At 35.7% G+C, this 20278-nt stretch overlaps 1 protein-coding gene across 1 annotated transcript in view; it reads left to right on the forward strand.

The window, feature by feature from the left end:
* The first annotated feature begins 351 nt into the window (after window positions 1-351).
* Window positions 352-20278, forward strand: part of LOC145666442 (Kv channel-interacting protein 4-like) — a 58986-nt gene continuing 39059 nt past the window's right edge. The window contains exon 1 of the mRNA XM_081733672.1: window positions 352-493. The gene's annotated coding sequence lies outside the window, so the exon portion shown is untranslated. The remainder of the gene's footprint in view (window positions 494-20278) is intronic.

A 20278-nucleotide genomic window follows, 5' to 3' on the forward strand; every position in this document is an offset into this window, starting at 1 on the left:
TTTGGTGTAAATTAAAATACGACTAGGCCTACTGGCACTGCTCTTCTCCGATATGACCAGATTTGTTAGTTGTTTCATGTAACGACAACTGGGAAATTTAATTCTGGAAAATACCACTGACCAATAGTAAAAGAGAAAAAGAGGTAATTGATAAACAGCAAGGAAAAGCTTTTGGCTTTAATGATTTCTTTCTCTCTTTTTTTTATTCTCTTATCCGTGTCATTGGCGTTCGGTTTCTGTCTTCTCTCCTTTCTTCCCCCCTTTGTCACTAAGCTCTTAAAAAAAAAAAAAAAAAAACGCTGAACGAAGCGCCTCCCTACAGTCAACCACTAGGGCGCCTCATATGGAGAGCTGATGGCAGAAAAGCGCTGACGACATTTTAAATCAAGGAGCAAAGAGGCTTGCTTGATCTCGCATCAACGGATTCACACGATCTCCGAGAAGAAAGAAGTTAAGACATATATACATCAAAAATCATCTGCTTATTTGACAAGTAAGTCCAAAGACAACAAACTAGGGTAAATATGGTAATTTAGCAATTGCTGTTTGCTGAATGTTAAAGCATATTTTAACTCTTTTTTTTTTTTTTTAAAGCGCGAGTTAAATGATAACATTTATTACATAAACCATTAGTAGTTACAAAACAAAATTATCATCTAAAATAGCCTATTCATTGTTTTCAGGAAGTCTCACACTGAGTAATTTGCCAAAGTAGCACCTACGTAAAGTTACAATTTACTTGTGTATATTACTATTTAATAATAGGAAATCTTGTAAACACAGGTTTGAACTTTAACATTTTCCAGGCAATGTTCAATTTCTACAATTTAACTAGCATTTATCTAACAGGAAAATTCAAAGTTGAGATACATACCAATCGATAGGTTTGAGCTGAAAAAATATCATCATCATCATTATAAGTATTCTGCCATAATTGACAGGTCACTTGCTGCAACTGAGAAGCTTCCATGCTCTACGGTCTTCTGCTAACATGTTCGTTTTCACGTATGATCTTTCTGTTGCAAAAAATGATATGGATTCTCATGCGTAGTTTTCGAAAAAATCGAACAAGTGATTTTTTGTAAATCTAAAAATTAATACTTTACGATAATCATGCCATCTATTGAGATGAAACTGACACTGAGGTATACTCTCATAAAGTTTTTTTTTTCATTATCACACTAGCAAGATGATATAATACACAATATGGTTAATGGAATATATACCAAAACTCTTATTAACTCTTAAATTTTAATTTTTAACTATGCTATTATCCAAAGAATAATATATATAATTATCTGTCTATAGATCATGTAGCGCTAAACGAAACGAGATGTTTGCAGTAAATTCGTTTCCGTAGCTTTCAAGAAATTCGAGAAAAAAGGTTTTTATGGCATCAAAAGATATGCTGTTCTTTGCCAATAATAATTTATCGGATGGAGCAAATTGTTAATATATTTAGATGATAGGTTATACATGTAAAATAAATATACTGTCAAGCCACATCATGTATCTATTGTTTGTTAGTTTAACTGACACACGTACTCGCCTTAGTACGTACAGTGACCCCTCATACTTCTAAAAACGTACACTCATGTTCAAAATTATTGTCGCATGTCTATAAATATGTTGTTCTAGGAATATAATTTGATAACGAATTCGCCCGGCATTTCTTATAATGTTAGTATGTGAATAATTGGCAAAGACATGTATGTGGCAAATTTTACGTCAAAAGAGCAGTAAATAAGAACAATAAAACGAAAATAATTTTTTTTTGTCTATTTAGCAACATTTTGTTTTACTCATTCTAATTTTCGTATTTATTATTCTTTTCCTATGAAGTTTACCACAAATATTCGTTTCATAATTATACACATAGTATCAATATTAAAAGCACCCTACAAAATTATTATCAAATTATATTCTTACAAGAAGACAGTTATAGATATGCGACAATAATTTTGTACATTTGCGAAGTGTCCCCTCGGGATTCGTTCAAATGCTAAGTTCTCCCAGCCCAATGTGTATTGGACTAATTTTAGCGGACCACACCGGTAATTTGCATATTTATGGGCCTTCATACATCATACACTACTATAACGCTCGGACACAAAATTGCTGGACGTATGCAAAACAAGTTGGATCAAGTCGAAATTGCTGCTTCTCTGACACATGTTATCCATCTCGGTCGCCATCTTGGATCCGCCATACTGGATTCAACTTTTGGTTTTTCAAATGGGAATAGGTGCAAGTGATACATCAAATTCATGTACAATTTTCTCGGAAATCTACTGGTATAGTGTATTTTAGCGTAGCTTGTATCGTTTGGAAGATATTGCATGTTTAATCCCTCCAGGCACTTCGCAAATAGATATTTCAGAGTAATATCTGTTACGCTTAATTTTTTGATGTTGACAAATCAAAACAATTTCTAACTCAAAAAATACTGTAGGTATAAACAAATTCTTTACAACATTGGTGTCATAATCTTGTTATTACTTCCATGTTATACTATAATAAGGAAGTGTTGTATTACTGTCAAAATGCCTAACGTAAATCCAGATACGACCAGATTTGGTTACTGCCATTTCCGTATTGACGTTTGTGTATGTATGTACGTTCAGAGAACATTTCGTCAACAATAAATCATGTAAAAAATTTCTTCATTCCACCATTTAATTCATTTTTCATCATTACCGTCAACCGGCATAACCGTGGGACGTAAAACTCACAGATTTCATTTCAGTTTTGCAAATTACCGGTATGGGCTGCTAAAATTAGTAAAATACACATTGGGCCGTGGAGAACTTTGCATTTGAATCAATTTTACACAAATTCCGGGGGGACACTTCACGAATGTATTTTGTAAGAGTGATGTAATATTACGTATTTACAAAGTTACGATGTTAAATTTTAATATTATACAGTATTTTGTTTATCACAGTATTTGTAATAATATGAAAACAGAAAGTTGAGCTCATTTTTGTTATATGCATGGTTTTCTATCCCCATTTTTTATACGTAAAACAAAATATAGGAACATTTGTGATTGGTAATGAGTTTAATACTTTCTAAAACGTAATCTTAGCATATAGAGTATGAAACATGTAAATAACAAATATATACAACATAAATTTTGGCTAAGTTGTAGAAGCTATGAAAATTACAATATCCTTGAGTAGTAGTAGAATAGGCATCATTGGATCCTTTCAGGAATATTTTGCAACCATGGATGTAAGTCGTACATTATATCCTGTGAGCTGAATTTGCTGGTAATATCTACTATATTGAAAATATTTGATAAATTAGCAGTGATCTGTTCCAGTGCATTTTTTAAAGATACATTTATTGAAAAAGATGTTAATTGAGAAGTAAGATTATAGCTTATTAATGATGGCTACATAATTTGTGTTGTACTATAAGAATGAAAGAAAATGAAAGATTTAAGAAAAGAAAGAAAAAGAAAAATGAAAAGAAAGGAAAAAGAGAAAAATAGACCTTGCCTTCGGTTTGGCTTTGGTTTGATTTGATGTTCAGCGTTCCTTTCAGCAGCGAGGGTATATGAGAAGTGAATCTACAGATTAACGTGGAATCTTTACTATATGAGCTCGCGTTGGAAATCGAACCATGGTCTGGTCCTGCTTTCGGACTTCCACCACTATTCATAAAGTAGTATCTCAAGAATTTTTCTGTTCTCGTACTTCATGAATAAATATTTTGTAGCCTTCAGACGAAAATCATATTACAGAATATACAGACCACAGTGGCTCACCTATGGTGCGAGGGGTCCCTGGCTCGATCTGCGGACAAGTAAGGTTGTGGTAGACATTATTGTGTCCGTGGGTTTTCTCGGGATAATCCTGTTTCCCCCTACAATCTCATTCCATCATTTACTTGCCTTAATCCCTCCATTGGTCTCAAGGCCATAATGGAGGAACGGTAAACTGGAAGATTTCATTTCATTTTAATATTCTCATTACAGGGTGGGTTGTACGTTCTTGAAATACAATCAAATCGTAAAAATAGAAAATGCAGTTATTAATGACGAATACCCAAAAATCGGATAGTGGTTCAAGACAGCAAGTTCAATATCCTCAAAGCTATGTCCACAGCAAGTGCACGATCCCCACAAACCATTTAGTAGACAAAATTGTGTTTTAGTAAGGAAAGCATAACTTATTTTCATCGTTTTCGAGTTTAATACTGTAAACTGCTTTTGTATATGGGAGTGGTGAGGCTTTGGTCGCTCTCTCTCTCTTACCTCTCTCTTTATAAAAATGGATGTTTGTTTGTTTGTTTGTTTGTGTGTGTGTATGTATGTTCTAGCATAACTCTAGAATGCCTGAAACAATTTTAACAAACTTCGCATACATATTACTTATAGCCTGGAAAAGAGTACACCTAGAGAGGAGTGGAAGTGTGGAGACATATAAAAATTGTCGAAAAGGACTGATTATAGTGTGAAATCCATAGTTTTCGGGATCCATGAGCTGATTGTGGCAATTAATATGACCCTTAAGTCCAAATTCATACCCCAATGAGGGTAAGTCTCTTTACACACTAGGTGAAATAGTAGTGACATAAGAAAGTGACCAGAAATGGCCGATATTAGTGACGTATCCATAGGTTATTTCTAAGTCAATTGATGACACTTTTGGTGCCTTCTAAGTCCAAGCTCTGCTCCCAGTTTGGGTAAGACACGCCCTAATACTTCTAGGATTGAAGGAATTGGGGGACATACAAAAATGATCGAAAGCGATCGATATTAGTTCCAGTTTTGACAGTCGCTTAGATAGATAGTGACACTCCCAATGACGTTTAAGTTCGATTTAAGTCCCCATTAGCAGCCGGGGAGTAAATTGTGACGTATAAAAATGTTTGAAAATGACCGGTACTAGTGTTACATTCAAAGATTTCAGGGTTCTCTAAGTTGATTGGTAACAGTTTCGATGACCTTTACGTTCAGCCTCCAGCAAAGGTAATACCTCCTAGCCCACCTAGAAAGAATAGAAGGGGTGAAATATAACATGATCGAAAACGACCGATATTAGTGCAATGTCCATGGTTTTTGGGGTCGTCGAGATCAATAGCTACACTCCCGATGAGTTTAAGAACAAGTTCAGCTCCTATAGTACTACTAAGTGGGGAGTGGCGAAATGAAAATTGAATCCATAGTTCTCGAGGTCCTAAGTCAGCGTTTCCCAACCGGTGTGCCGCGAATGGGTAGCTGGTGTGCCGCGAAGAAATCGAGACAATATTATTAATTCTATAGCAATCAAATTGCAAGACATAGGGAAAAAGGTATATTTGTATTTCACATTACTCTGAACCTCTACTGTGAATCTACAGTTTTAAGTTTCATATTGTGTTACTTTTCATACGGTCTTTCATACTAAGTTTCACACTGCATTAAAAAAAGTATTTTTTTCATTGTTATGACCACTATTGCTTCTTTATTGTTGCAAACTATTTCACAACTTGAAATTTTAAAATATCATTCAGTTCTTTCGGCAAAGCAAACATGCATACAAATTAACTACAATTGTGTTTTAAAAGTACAAGATATTTGTTTATTCGTTCGTTATTTAGTGATCTTCCTTCGTAGTGAAAGGTTGGATAGTTTTCGAGAAAGAAAGTGCATTTTTAAAAACTTGAGTCCTATATCCTATTGCAATTGTTTTCTATTTTTAAATTAAAATTAAAAATAAGCATAATGATTTATTACGGGAAAATACCAGTGATCGAGCTTTGTTTTCCGTGAGAAGGATGTCAGTAATCACAGAAAAAAATGCCGCGGTATTTTATATTTACAAATAATAATAATAATTCTATAGGTGTGCCGCGAGAATTCATGTTGCACCTGTACTGTGCCGCAAGTTGAAAAAGGTTGGGAAACGCTTTCCTAAGTTGACTGCCAATACTCTCTATATCATTTAAGTTGACATTTAACTTCTATTAGCAACCCTGAGGAGTGGGAAGGGGCTTACAGGTAAAAATAATCGAAAAGAGCAAATATTAGTGTCGAATCTCTAGTTCTGGATGTCACTGAGATTACCAATATTTATCGCACAATCCCGGTAACGTTACAGTCCAAGTTCATTCTCCATCGGAATGCGAGTGAGAGGGGGTGAAAATTAAAATGTCACAAAGGATTGAGATCAGAGTCGAATTCATAGTTTGGGTTCGTCAAGCTATTAGATTACAGTCGTTATGACATTTAATCCCAAGTTTAGGCATAAACGAACATATCTGGATTGGGAATAGAAGAGCAATACCAGAGATGTTTCTCACACATCTATGTATGTTTGGATATATATGTAAGAATGTATATTCCAGCGTAACTCTGGAGAAGTTTTAATCAAACCTGGTAGACATATTGGGCCTTATGCAGAGTCGTTGTGACGCATGAGTAGTGCCATACTAAAGAGTTTGACTAACATATGTCTCCTGCAGTAGCAAGGCCTTTAGTATAAAGCTAATCATATGTCAAAACGACTCTGCATAAGGCGGATTACTTTTAATATGGACTAAATACTGTGGGAGTTTGAAAAGTAATCTTGAAAAAAATGGGAGATGGAGAGAAAGAGATGTAAAAATAATGCAAAACGATTGATATTAGTGTGCAATCCATAATTTTGCAATTGCAGAGGGTGGAGTGAAGTGACAAATAAAATGTCAAAAATAACAGATTTGTATCGAATTAATTTTTTGGGGTTGGAAAAACGGCTGACCTGTTTGAAATGACTTTGGAAGATAGTCAGTACCCACTTTAAGCTGGGGTTTTTAATCATATCAATTTGATTAGAGATGTGTTTTATGGAGGAGAGCTCTTCAATATTTATATCAAAAGTATATTATATTCTGTATTTTTTAATTAAACTTGCATGAAATAAATGTTCTCAGGGGAAGGGGATTCAAATATTCCTCATAAATATGTTCTCCCCGTGCGAAGTATTAGCATATTTCTGCTCGTATGTATGTACACGCGATATTAAAATCTGTTGAATATATATATAGTTGAATATATATATATATATATATATATATATATATATATATATATATATATATATATATATATATATATATATATATATATATATATATATGTGTGTGTGTGTGTGTGTGTGTGTATAGACAATTATCTGAATAACTGAAATAGAACAATGACATACATAAAATAAAACTTACCAATTGGAAAATAACTATTGATAATATAGAAACAAGGTATAGTTGTATTGCGAATGTTTTTACTACAAAAATTTGCCTTCACCTTAGACAAAAAATTTCTTTAAACATTTTTATCTTTAGCACTCTTCCACATTTTAGTTCTTTGCCGCATGCAATGCGAACTTCGTATTACGCTCTAGTAGAGTTTATATCTGAATTGTGTGTGTATGTGGTATTACCCAATCTCCTCTCATCCTAATTAAGTAATTAAATTATAGGCTCTTTAACGATTCTGTGGGGTTCTGAAAACGGCTCCAACAGATTCTGGTAAACTTAGCTCGGAAACACTACGCTAAAGTTACGGCTCATATGAAGTTTGAACACGGATCCACACTCACTGTAAAAGAACGCAAAAGCTATTTAATTCGGGTAACCCACATCCACTCTACGATTTTCAATGTTATTTCTTTATGTCAGCACTGAAGCACGATCTGAAATATTTTCTGTCTAGACCACGTAGACCAGTCCTTAATGAATAAACTGAATTTAATCACCTTTAGAGTTACCATATTTTAATCGATAATGAAAGTCAATGAACTCAAATTTGAAATTAGTTTTTATGTCTTTTAATTAAGAGCTAGAATGGACACTTAAAATGGAGAAAGGTAGCCGAACGGAAAAGATCTGATAGTTTCAGAGTGTTAAAAGTAGAATCATAAATTAAGGTTTGTTCTGATGCAAAACCAAAACACAGAAGAGACTGTGCTGTTCCTCATGGTTGAGTTTCCAAAGTGTGTCGGGTTCGATATTTGGTTGGGCTAAAAGTGTTTCCACTTGGTCCCTAACTTAGAACCTCAAAATACTCTCTGGCCAGAACACACGTCATCATTCGATTTTTAGCACAATAAATGTGTGTGCTAAGCATTGCGTTGTTTTGTGCTTAATGGAAATCTGGAAACGTCTGTATTGGATAATCGGGTACCTTTCCCTAAACGCTAGAAATGCATTTGTTTCAAGAATTATCAACCAGAGTGCCGTGGCACATTAGTCTGGATGACTGATCAGAGCCAGGAATCTAAAGATATTAATTTTCAGTAATCTGCTGATCTAACATGAGCACATCGTTGCGAATTCTTGTAGTGTATTTAGCTTTTCTCCCTTGGAAAGAGTTCTGAAAGCTATTGGTTCAAACTAGCACAAATCTCTTGATGATTGTATTCTTTCGAGGATACTGCTTTAGAGAGTTGCGATGATTACTTATGATCCTGAAAACAAAGTTAAGGACATTAGGAGTGTAGTGAAACAAAATAAAGTGAGAATTATTGCTCCGTTTTACTCCACATCTTGGTTATTCAATGCCGGATCTAAACTGGATATTACATAAATATTCTGTACAATGATATCATCCTTGAAAATGTCAGTCAAATGAAATGAAATGAAATCTTTAAGTTTTACGTCCCACGGTTATGCCGGTTAGGCTAAAGGAGATGGTGATGATGAGAGATGAGTGAAATGGTGGAATGAAGAAAGTGGGAGGAAATGGGAGAACCCCGAGAAAACCCACGAGCACGGTGTTTGTTCATCACAAAATTCACTTGGCGGGGGCTGGGATCGAACCCGGGACCCCAAGCACCAGAGGTGAACGCTCAAAATGTCAGTCAAGATGACAGGCAGTGGGTAATACCAATTCCGAGACGTTAGTCATTAGACCACAGGGTCAGGATAGTTCAGTTTGACTTTTTATGTAGTTATATACAATTTATTCAAGTGTCAACGTTTCGGTAGCTTTGAGGGTTTTCTAGATGGTGGTTGTAAGTTTCTTAAAATGTTTGTTTCAGTGACACAGAATCATGTAATTATCAGATTGCTGCACCATTTACACCTGACCGGTATCGTTGAATTTGAATATAATTTCTAAGTTCTGTAAGCAATTTTGATGATGAAGGGACAAATTGGTGGAATGAATAGAGTGGCAGAAAATGAAGAACCTTGAGAAGACCCCAGACATAGTGTTTGTCCATAATAAAACCCACATGGCATGAGCAGGGATCGAACCACCGACTCATAGCACCAGAGGTAAGCTCTACTATTGACACTGGAATAGTCGAAGATCTTATGTTTCTAATAGAATTTTGAATTTATGTATGGCCTTTAAGAAATTTCGCCATTAGCAAGATGTTGGCAGGACTTTCTTGGCTCTTCAAAGAACACTAAAGTCATCTTTGTTCATCTGTTTTTCTTCTAACGTTGGTTTTGCTTTCTCGCAGAAGCTAAGAATATGTTACTGTCGTTTGAACAGAAGCTGAAGTTTGATAAAAATCTGAAAATGGGAATCGAACAGAAACTAAAGTTAGATTAACCCGCCGCCATAATCGCGTTTAATAATACAGCATTACACCCTTGATGTCAATGTGACCCGAATCGGGATAATTAAATTTAAAAATTATTTACATCAGTAAGACTGAATTTAGTGTATAGTATACTTTAACAATTGGTCTATATTAGCAAGGTACACTGAGAAAAATCCGTTCTCTGGACAGCGGTATATTGTATAAATATACGGAATCTTTTTGCTTACTCTGACATCTAACAGTTTTCCGTATATCACCTGCATATACCTATGTAACATTCCTTAGATATATATATATGTCCATTTGTATGTGAGATCCAGACCGCCTATATTGTTTCATACGGAAAGTACGTATAGATGGAGCACTTATACGAAAAGTATTATAAAACATGCGTTTTCAGTTATACGTTTGCTGTACGTTAAGTCCAAAAACCACAGGAATTACGCAGGTAAACTACCTTTTTAAGTACGCCACCTACAATTTTTTTTGTCAGTATAGTAGTTTACACATATATGCATACATTGAGTTTTTATCTTCTGCTTCCTGACATTACACAACTTCAAAGTTAAAAGATTAACGCATGACGGCGACTTGGCTTCTGTTCATTATCCAAGTCCCACTTCCAGCTTTTTTGTGGTTAAGCGGTTAGCGTACGCGTCTTTTTCGTGAGAGACCCGGGTTCGACTCCCGATGGGAGCCCATGTGGTGTGGATTCCAGGTTAATAAGTAGGTCCACGTCTCATATATCCTCGCTGCTGATAGGACGTTAAACCCAAAATCAACCAAGTCCCACTTCCATCTTACATTTATTATTATAGTTTGTCTTGTACTTCGTACTGTTCGATTAATTTTCACTTACTTATTTTAATTTCTAGTCATTTCTTTACCCAACTCTGCACGTATGCAGACCGTAAACGATGGCTTAACAAATCGAGAACCAGGCTTTCAAATTAACTTAAAAAATATTAAGTTTTTCTATTCTTATACGAAACGCAATGATTCATATCACAAACTAATAATAGACATCCTATTCGCGAATCTCGTCATTTAAACAAAAGATATTAACAATTCAACTTTAACTTGCAATTGCATTATTAATACTTATTTTTAAGTTTGTATTAATGATATTACATTATCTAATTCCTCTATCACATTGTAAATACTCTTTCTTTACCCAACACACACAAGTATATATGTGCAGAGAGAGAGAGAGAGAGAGAGAGAGAGAGAGAGAGAGAGAGAGAGAGAGACAGAAAAAGATGGAGAGAGAGATAGAAGAGAGTGGAAACACAAGGAAATACCTTAAAATATAGGAACACTCACAGCTATCCTTCCCTCCCCGCCTCTCTTTCTCTCTGTTTTACACATAAGTAAATAAAACACAGAAAGAAAGGGAACTAAAGGAAGAGACAAACATGAGAAGATCTAAGATAGAATGTGAAAAGTGAAAATCAATAGATTAACCTTTGAACAATTTCATTGATGCATTATGATAACACATATACTTATTAATCTCTCGGTTGTCCAATGATTTGCATTTCGTAGCCAGGGCATGACTCTTATATAACTATACATTTTCTTTTTAAATCGTAGCTTAGCTGAGATCGAACCTCGATCTACAGATTAAAACTCCAACAAGTTATCCGTTATAATACATAGGAAATAGTTCTGTCTTTGCTAAGATCGTCTTATAATTGTATACGTCAGCGTCAGAAGAAAGGAAATTCACGTCAGTGTAATCTGAAAGTCTTGTTCAGTAGTTCCAATTCTTCACTACTTTGTATGTCTTTTAAGAAGCTTGAGGACATAAGATAGCTTGCTAGCATGCAAAGTCTATACTTTTGTTGTTCGATGAAGAGCAATTACTATTGTCTTATTGACTAGTAGGACAAAATACTTAACAGAACCAGAATTCGAACCTGTGTCCCTGTGGTACTATTTTATAAATCAAAGGCTTTAACGATGATCTCTTCTTACAATCAAAGAAATATGACCACGATTTGTCTTTTTAAACATCACCAGATTTAGTCACGCTGAGTTGAACATTTTATAGTCCAATAATGATTTTAGAGAAGGAAGATTATATTGGTTTAGATTACTAATAATAAAACAAACTTACTGCTTGCGTAAGGAATTATATTTATTTCCTTCTGTTGTTTTCGTGACAGAACAACCGTTTGGATGCGTTTTCTAGGTTTAGATCCAGAATGTTTATTTTTATACGTGTAAAGACAGTATAACAACTCATTTTGTTAAAACAACTTTTCCTTCGTATGAAAATTCATTTATGAAAACTACTGTATCATTATTATTTTATTTCTTGCATCATTTTAAGATTCTTTCAGCGACTGTTGACTAAGTCGATTCTCACAAGTAACCAACCGCATACTACTTACCAGCTGTTATTTGTTTCTTTGTTGTACACAGCTCAGAGCATTGCTGATCATGGACAGACGTTCAGCTGTAATTACCTTATCGGAATTGGAGGCCTATACTGCAACTGGAGCTTTCAGGCAAATGGTTATACTGGCCGATACAGCCAGGCGATGAATTCGGAAATAGGGTATTGCAGGTCAGACTGGTAATTTACGTCCTCCTGATAGTCCTCATGTATCTACCAAAGCGGAAGATGAGAGATTAATAAACCCACTAAGAACGCTTAGATATCTAAGGGAAGCTTCCCACTTTTCTGGTAGTACGCAAATAGCGCTCCAAAATGTTCATCATGTTGGTTAAAGTGGTGGTGCTGCTGGCATGAAGGAAAAACTTTTAGACGAATACAAAATTTACCGTCTCACATTTGCATATGCGAATGTGGATCGCAACCAGTTGTGCTATTCAGCCGGTTCGCACCGGTTCCCTAGAACCGGTTGTTAAAATATTTTGAGTTCTCAGAACCGTTTATTATACCTAAAATAAACACACACACACATTTATACATAACTATTTAGCCAGGAGTAAAAGAAAGAAGCGAAACGAATTTATGAAGACCAGTCCCCAATACATATTTCCTGTGTGGTTTAGGAATGATTCGCAAGGCAGCCCGACACGAGAGATTGATTTACTTGTTTGGCCGCCTCGTGGAGCAGACCTCAATTTCAAGAAAAATATGTGGGCAGAGATGAAGTGTACTCTAAAGGACGTTGGCCTCGTGCAGATCCACCAAGAACTAGGGATTACCTGTGAAGCCCTGTTTCCGAGACATGGCTAACGGTAAAGGAAGGATATAGATGTATAGGCCATTTAAGAGATTCCGTGACCAGAAGAATGGAACACGCAATAAATGCAGAAGAGTCTTGGACTCAATATTAGTGTCCTCACCCCAACTCCCAAAATGACATTTTTAGGGTTACCTAACATCCTGAAAATATTTCTCGTAGCAACCACTCTTTTTATCAAATTTTGAGCATTTCTAATAAAGGAAAGTCCTTGTAGGATTTGAACTCAAAACCTGAAGATTGGGAACACCTCGCTCTACCAGCTAGCTAACATGAACACACAAACCCATTCTAGAAAAATATAACTTTGAATTTCCGGCGCTTGATGACAATGACACTCGTATGTGCAGAAAATGTATTAGACATGAGATATTCTCGAACTCCAGACTCTCAATGTAACAAATGTTTGAACACACTTAAAACAGCAAATGGTAATGAAAATATAAGCATTTACTTCCATTATTCAATTAGTGAAAGTGTGGATTTATACGGTTTATTCCCTACAATCATGTCAGTTTTTATGTCATATTTCATAATTTGAATATGAGGTTTTCACTTTCTACAATTGCAAAATTCCCAAATTCTAAAATTTTGACATTCTGGAATTTTTGAAATTGACCTAATGACTTCCTACTGTACCTATTTGACCATCGCTGTTACAAAACCTCAGGTTAGAAGTGTTGAACGAAATACAATTACGTATGTTTCAGTCTCCCACGTGAGGCGAAATGGCAATAATTTTGAAAGGGTAAAACAAACTATTTTACTTAAATTATAAATATATAGGGTATTTTACTCTGCATAACTGTTATCATGCATTAGACGAATAAAGTGCATATAATAATACACAACTTTAGCAGTGAATTAAATAAACGTCGGATACATATGTCTCATATTTAGCAATTATAATACTATCTCTAAGAACGTAAATACTATGCTATAATGAAAATATAATAACTAACTTTCGTGTGACAAACAGCTGCAGACAAATACACAACACGCACTTATCTATTGCCTTTACATGTTTTACTTAATTTGAATTTAGAAATTTACATATAATATTCCAATGTTCTGTCAACACCCACCACATTTCAGATGTTATATTTTAAACATAATAATTACTTATGTCTTAAAATGAATGCATGAATACGTATACAATTGATTTATTTTAACGTAATTATTTTATAGAATTATTCATGCATTGAGGAACAATTTCATTAAATACACACAAAAAAGTTTAACCTAAACTCACAATTGGAAGTCGCATGCTTTACCAATGAGCCAACATGAAGATCCATGCCGACCTACTTCTAAAGAAATTTAACTGGATTTCGAAGACAGTGGGATTTGTATCCGTTGCAAATGCCACTGTTTTTACCTCCTTTATCCTTCCATTCTACTATGGACACTAGAACTATGTTTGCTATCTTTCCTTTTATCGGAAATGATTTTTTTTAACGTATGGAAACTTAGGTGAAAAAAACAGCATATGCTCACATGTATCGAAATATATACATGATATCGAAATAGTGCATCATTACTATTTCAATGAACGTTCCTTCTTTTCTGTATTTAATAACGTTTCTACATGTTTTATCATACTTAAAAGAAGAGAAATACATCAGCGATTTTTTTTCGATTGCTAAGGTTGGCTTGAAGGCTGTCATCTTTGGTTTACCGTTTTGGAAGATACCCGAAGTTGAACTTAGAAACTTTTCAGCTCATAACAGTCATAATCAATGCGGGCATCTTTTTTGGAATAGGGGTACTGCACATCCAAAGAGGTGTCATCAAATCTTCAGCTCCTATGTGCTCCACATTTACAGTACACTATTGATACTATGTACTGTTGAAGCGAGCAATCCTCCTTTTTCTCTATCACTATTTCAGTCCTAAAGCAAGACACACACATGTTTTATAAAAATCGGAATATTATTACTAACATAAGTTCTTTCGGAAATACCTTATTGAAGGAAGCGTCAGCTTTGAGCTGGATTGGCAGTTGTCCATCTTTCAATTCTATGAAAACTCTCGTATAACTTTCCGATTTTATCGAAATTTACTATATCTATTAATTCAAAATACGAAGTATAAAGGGTAAAAAGGGTAAAATTTTCCCCAAGTTGCTACTTTAGCCATGTACACATGTGCTCATTAAATCTTGCACCTATTTTGTAATTTACGATTTTTCACATTTATTACAGAGTCAATCCATTCTAAGTGATCAAGCATGTGCCGCTGGACCATCTCTAAAAAACCTAATTTTTTTCATGAATGTTTATCCTATATCAGGGTACTTCAAAACCGCAATTAATTATTTTTTACAACATCCCATGGCGACGCAGCGGCTGCCGCCATTTTGCGTTTCTTTGCCTTGCGTTTTTAGGCGTTTACGTTGTTTTGAATATCTCAGCACGTATCTGTCCTAACAAATTGAAAATTGCTTGGTGTTTCCAACTCGTGCAGAGCTAAAACTTTTTTCTCTGAACATTTTTGCCTAAAACCTCTTGAAGGGGATGAAATCAGATCCTACAGTACCAACGTTTTTGGACATTGAAGACATGTTTGGGAAGAGGAAACAACTGACGTAGAGGTTTGAATTTGTGTGTGCATGTAGTCCGGGGTCATAAGTTAACACACAATAATTTACAGACCTGTAGCTGCTCTTAAAGGCCTGAAAAAATCGTAAAGTTGGGGAATTGTACCAATTTGGCATATTTCACTGTGCAATATCTCCAATGGGTCTGTCTAAAAAATCTGAAATTTTGGGAATAGTTAGTCCTTCAGTATACCATAACACACAATAAAGCGCGTTTTGTGTTTTGAAACAGAAGGGGGTCAAATTATTAAGTAATGATGTCATACTCTAGGAGGTGTTTTGTTCACAAATTCAACTGGAAATTCGTGGTTGTGAAGTAAAATAAGGTAGGATGAATGGTTAGTCCAGTCAAAGCTCTCAAGCTCGTTTCTTTCCTCTAGTTGTTACATTGTCTTATCACACCCACAGCAGCACTGGTGAAGAATGCCGCCATCAGCAGAAGGCGAGGAAAGTCAAAATACATACTTGACAAAAAAGTCCGTAAGTACTGCTTGTTCTTGCTGTTTGCTATATCAATGATATTTAATCCTGTTTATTCTTGTTTTAACTGTCAACTCTTGCAGGAAACTGTTTTCCTTTCGTTTGATCCACATTCGCAAGTCAGTGAACACTTACTCGCTATAATCACTGACTGCGTCGCCATGGGATGTTGTAAAAAATAATTAATAATTGTGGTTTTGAAGTACCCTGATATAGGATAAACATTCATGAACAAATTAGATTTTTTTGAAAAGATCAAGCGGCAATTTTTCTTTTTTCTCGATTACTTAGCATGGATTGACTCTACACTTCTCCTTCTGCCTTTGATTAAATGTTGAATGATTGGAAGTGGAGATATTAAAAACCATTCCTTGAATTAAATTTCACATTTATAAACTGGAAACAACATAATGAGAAAACAAATTTTGTTAAGCCTTTAATCTATTTAGAAACAGAGAGGTAAGGATAGGGGCTCTTGTACACTTGTTTCTCCACCCCTTCCCTTTCGTTGTATAGTAAAAGATCCACTTTGAACTCAAGTAAACAGAGAAAGAGAGAATGTGAGGCAAAGACACGTTGCAGTATTACTACAATGAATGGAATAGTAAAGATTGTCGTTATCAAACGAACCGGTGGCAAATTGTTGTAGCTGAGCTTTTAACAATCTTTTTCACATTAAAAATAAATTTTCTTTGTGAGGTCATACTAAGAAAGAAGTGCTACGAAGTGAATGATGATTAAAAAAAAAAAATAAACATACAGTATGTTGCTCATATTCACAAAATTGGTGATCTAATTGAAATGAAAAATCCCATGGATTCAGAGTTAAGGGTTATATATCGTCTGTTTTTGTTGTGTTTAGCCTTCCATATGACAGTTTTTCTGTTTTCTCTGCTCGTTATACTATGTATGTTTTGTATTGTGTGAACTACATTCGAAAACTTAATATATTTTCTTATTTTACTAGGATCTACAGCTTTTAAAAGTTTTAAAAAGGCCAATTACTTTATTAAGCGAACTGGTTTTCTCATATCTTCCATTGTTTCAAGGGGAACAAGATACTATCCCTCGAAAAACATGCATTTTATTTTGTGACAAATAAATACATGTAATTTTGCAGTATGAATCACATACAAATAATTTGATTATGATAGTATGTTTTCTTTATTTTATTGTGAATATCTCTATAGCTTGGGATTAAAATCTACCAAGAATGAAATATTTTTTCTTCTCTCTCCTTCAATTCAAAAAATATGACTCACGATAATTTTCGTTTAAAAAAGTTCGATTTATACGTATAGTGGGGTGGGGGGACACTGAACAATTTCGTGGTAATTTACCTTGTAAGCAAACGGTTCGCAACGAATGGAAGAAACTTTACATGGAATCGAAACCCCAATATTTTGTTCAACATTCGGTGCAAGCACTGCGTGATATCTGGTATAGAATGGATGCTACGTGCGTGCAAATGAACACGTGTGTTTTGTTCAGAGTCACCCACGATCGAGGGGTGAAACTGAACAAGGGAGGGGTGACACTGAACATTAAAAAAAGCACTAAAACTATGCAGAAGTACTAAACGTGTATATATTTAGGGAAGAATAATCTGCATGTATGATCTGTCCAATAAAAACAAAGGAAGAGATTTACTAAAATAAAAACAAAATCAATAATATATCTACTGTGTATTAAAACTCCTTGGGGAACGTAGACCCCGTAGAACTAGACATGTGCTCACGCACTGGTTCTGCATCGTCCACATATAAAAAGTACATTGTCACCAGTGCTCACACAGACTGTGGTACCAACGGCTGCATCTTGAACATTGGATCCAGTTACCTATTGCAGATAACCCAGGACAGAGAAATGAAAGCGCTTGCAGCATTACATCACGTAATTAACGAAACATTTTCTCCTTTCTCGGCGCATGTCACGAACACTGCGAACAACCTTTGTCTGCCACAACACGCTTTGGTTTATTGTTGAAAGAAAGGTCAGTCCCTTCCACGTTGTAGATGTGTTCCGGAGAGTTGACCAAGCCAGTGCCTTCTACGGTTTGATGCAGGAAATCAAAATATTCTGTGACAACTTCCTTGCTGAAACCTTTTGCACTTGTAAGAGATAGCTGTTTCAGGGTTCGTAATAATAATTCAGGGTTTCGTTTGAGAAACAATCCCGCCGATCGCGTCTCCCTGTCGAAAAGATGTTTCAGTGCTTTCTTTTCATCGTAGTCAAATGCGGCTTTTCTTACATTTTGCGGTGTTATAGGGAAAGCTTTCCGTGCCACCTTGAGCAACAAGTTTGCCATTTCGTCTCCCTCTTCTGTCCCAAACACGAGCTGACCTCTTTGTGACCTCCTAATGACAGATTTCAACCGCAAGTGTAACGTGCCCTTGGGTATCTCGTATTTCTCGGCAGCCTGGCAGAGGGACATTTTTTAAAAATTTTCTCGAAGGCTTGCGCCATTGTTTGCTCATTCCATCTTTCGTATTTTGAGCCATTCTTTACTCTCTTGTAGTTTCTGGGCAGCTGTAATGAAACATGAAACCCTGATAAGGCACTGTATACAAATTGTACAGTAAAAACATCATAACAGCAATACAAAGCTGTGTTCAGTGTCACCCCATCAAATCTGTTCAGAGTAGCCCCACAACGCAGGTTGTCAGTTAAGTGTTCGTAATTTTTCACAGATGGCAGCACCAGTCATCATGTAGCAGTCAGGCATGACTAAATTCCCGCCAAACTTCCATGCATCAACAACGTGGTTGTATGCTGTCTCTCATAGAAATTTCATACTATATACACAAGGTCTCAAACTACAGTATGGCTATTTTATTACTTGATCCTTACATTTGTATTTGTCTCTTTCGCTTTCCTCTCCAAATCGAACGTGAGTTCCTCACGTCGCACGAATAGTTAGCTCAGCACAGAAACATCTTCCAATTCCACCACTTTCTACCAAACTTAACGTAGCGGTTTTAGGAAACAAATGACAAACGTTAATATGTTCAGAGTCGCCCGCCGTTCAGAGTCCCCCCACCCCACTCTATTATGTCGTACATTTGCTTTGAGGTTTCCAGATCATTCCCTTTGCAGTGAGTTAAAATCAGTAAAGAATAAAACAATGGCATTTCCTTCCCTCTCGACTTTTGCAGAGTTCCACGATAACTTATATAAAACTGAGTCGATTTTGATACAACATTATGCATCGAGTAATTCGGGGGAAAGTGAACATAGTAAGCATGAAAGTGAAAAAATCTTACACAAAAATAGTAGCATGGCTGATTGACAATTATATATGTATAGGACAGACCTTCTGCATTCTGAAAATATAAGTATTGTTCATATCGTGTCTGAAGTAACGTGCATAGAAGGAAATTAATCATAGAAAGTTCACATCATCCCATACGTGGGGGTGAAGTGAATATACGTATGGGGTGAAGTGGTGAGAACAAGTGTCCAAGGTATAATGTAAATAACAAGATATAGACTGCTATCTAATGAGTATACAATTAACGAAGAACACCTACATGATATAAAAGTATATAAGTTATTGTTGTATAAATGCTGAGGAAATAGATATACCAACCCGACATTGTGTTCAAAGTATCGTCTCGGGGGCATTGAATTGTCTGGCCTTAACAGAAAGAGGGCTGCGGTGAACTTTGTGATGGACAAACACCATGTGCGTGGGTTTCCTCGGGGTTCTCCCGTTTCCTCCCACTTTCTTCATTCCACCATTTCATTCATTACTCATCATCACCGACTCCTTTAGCCTAACCGGCATAACCGTGGGACGTAAAACTCAAAGGCTTCCTTTCATTTCATTTCTTAACAGAAAGAGCACAATATTTGTGTTTCCAATAGGTCTTGAACCCAGGTTTCTCCTATATGAGACTGTGATTTGGAGCAGTGTTTCGTTAAAAAAAATGTTCCGAGGAAGAAGTGATCGGTATGTGTTAATATTCGGAGAGGCATATATACACACAATATAAAATGAATAACAGGACTATTCACATCACCCCAAAATATGTTAGTCACTTCACCTCACCTCGTCGTCTTTTCTCAAAGCATGTTTTGTAGTTTTATGTTAGCAATATATTGAGACACATCTATATACATGCGTATCTAATAATCACCTCATGCTGCTGTGGAAGTATTGGGTACAACATGATTACTCCAGGAAAGAATTGCCCTAGTTTCTTACTGTTCCATACAACAATAGCAACAAAAAAGGCTACAAATCTACCCACCTTCCCTGCTGCCCGTGCTCGCTGTATTCAATAATTTGCTTCTTTCCTGTGTACACTACCTTCTTCGTCAGCCCTAGATTCAATACTGCACGTACAGGGTCTATGCAAGGTCAGCGCCGATTATGCTTTGTTGCCACATACAGGGACGTATGCAGGGGGTGGGTCCTGGGGGTCCAGACCCCCGAAATTTCTACTTTTGTGTAAATT

The sequence above is a fragment of the Thermobia domestica genome, chromosome 1, assembly GCF_964235325.1.
Source record: "Thermobia domestica chromosome 1, izTheDome1.hap1.1, whole genome shotgun sequence".
NCBI classification, from domain to species: Eukaryota; Metazoa; Arthropoda; class Insecta; order Zygentoma; family Lepismatidae; genus Thermobia; species Thermobia domestica.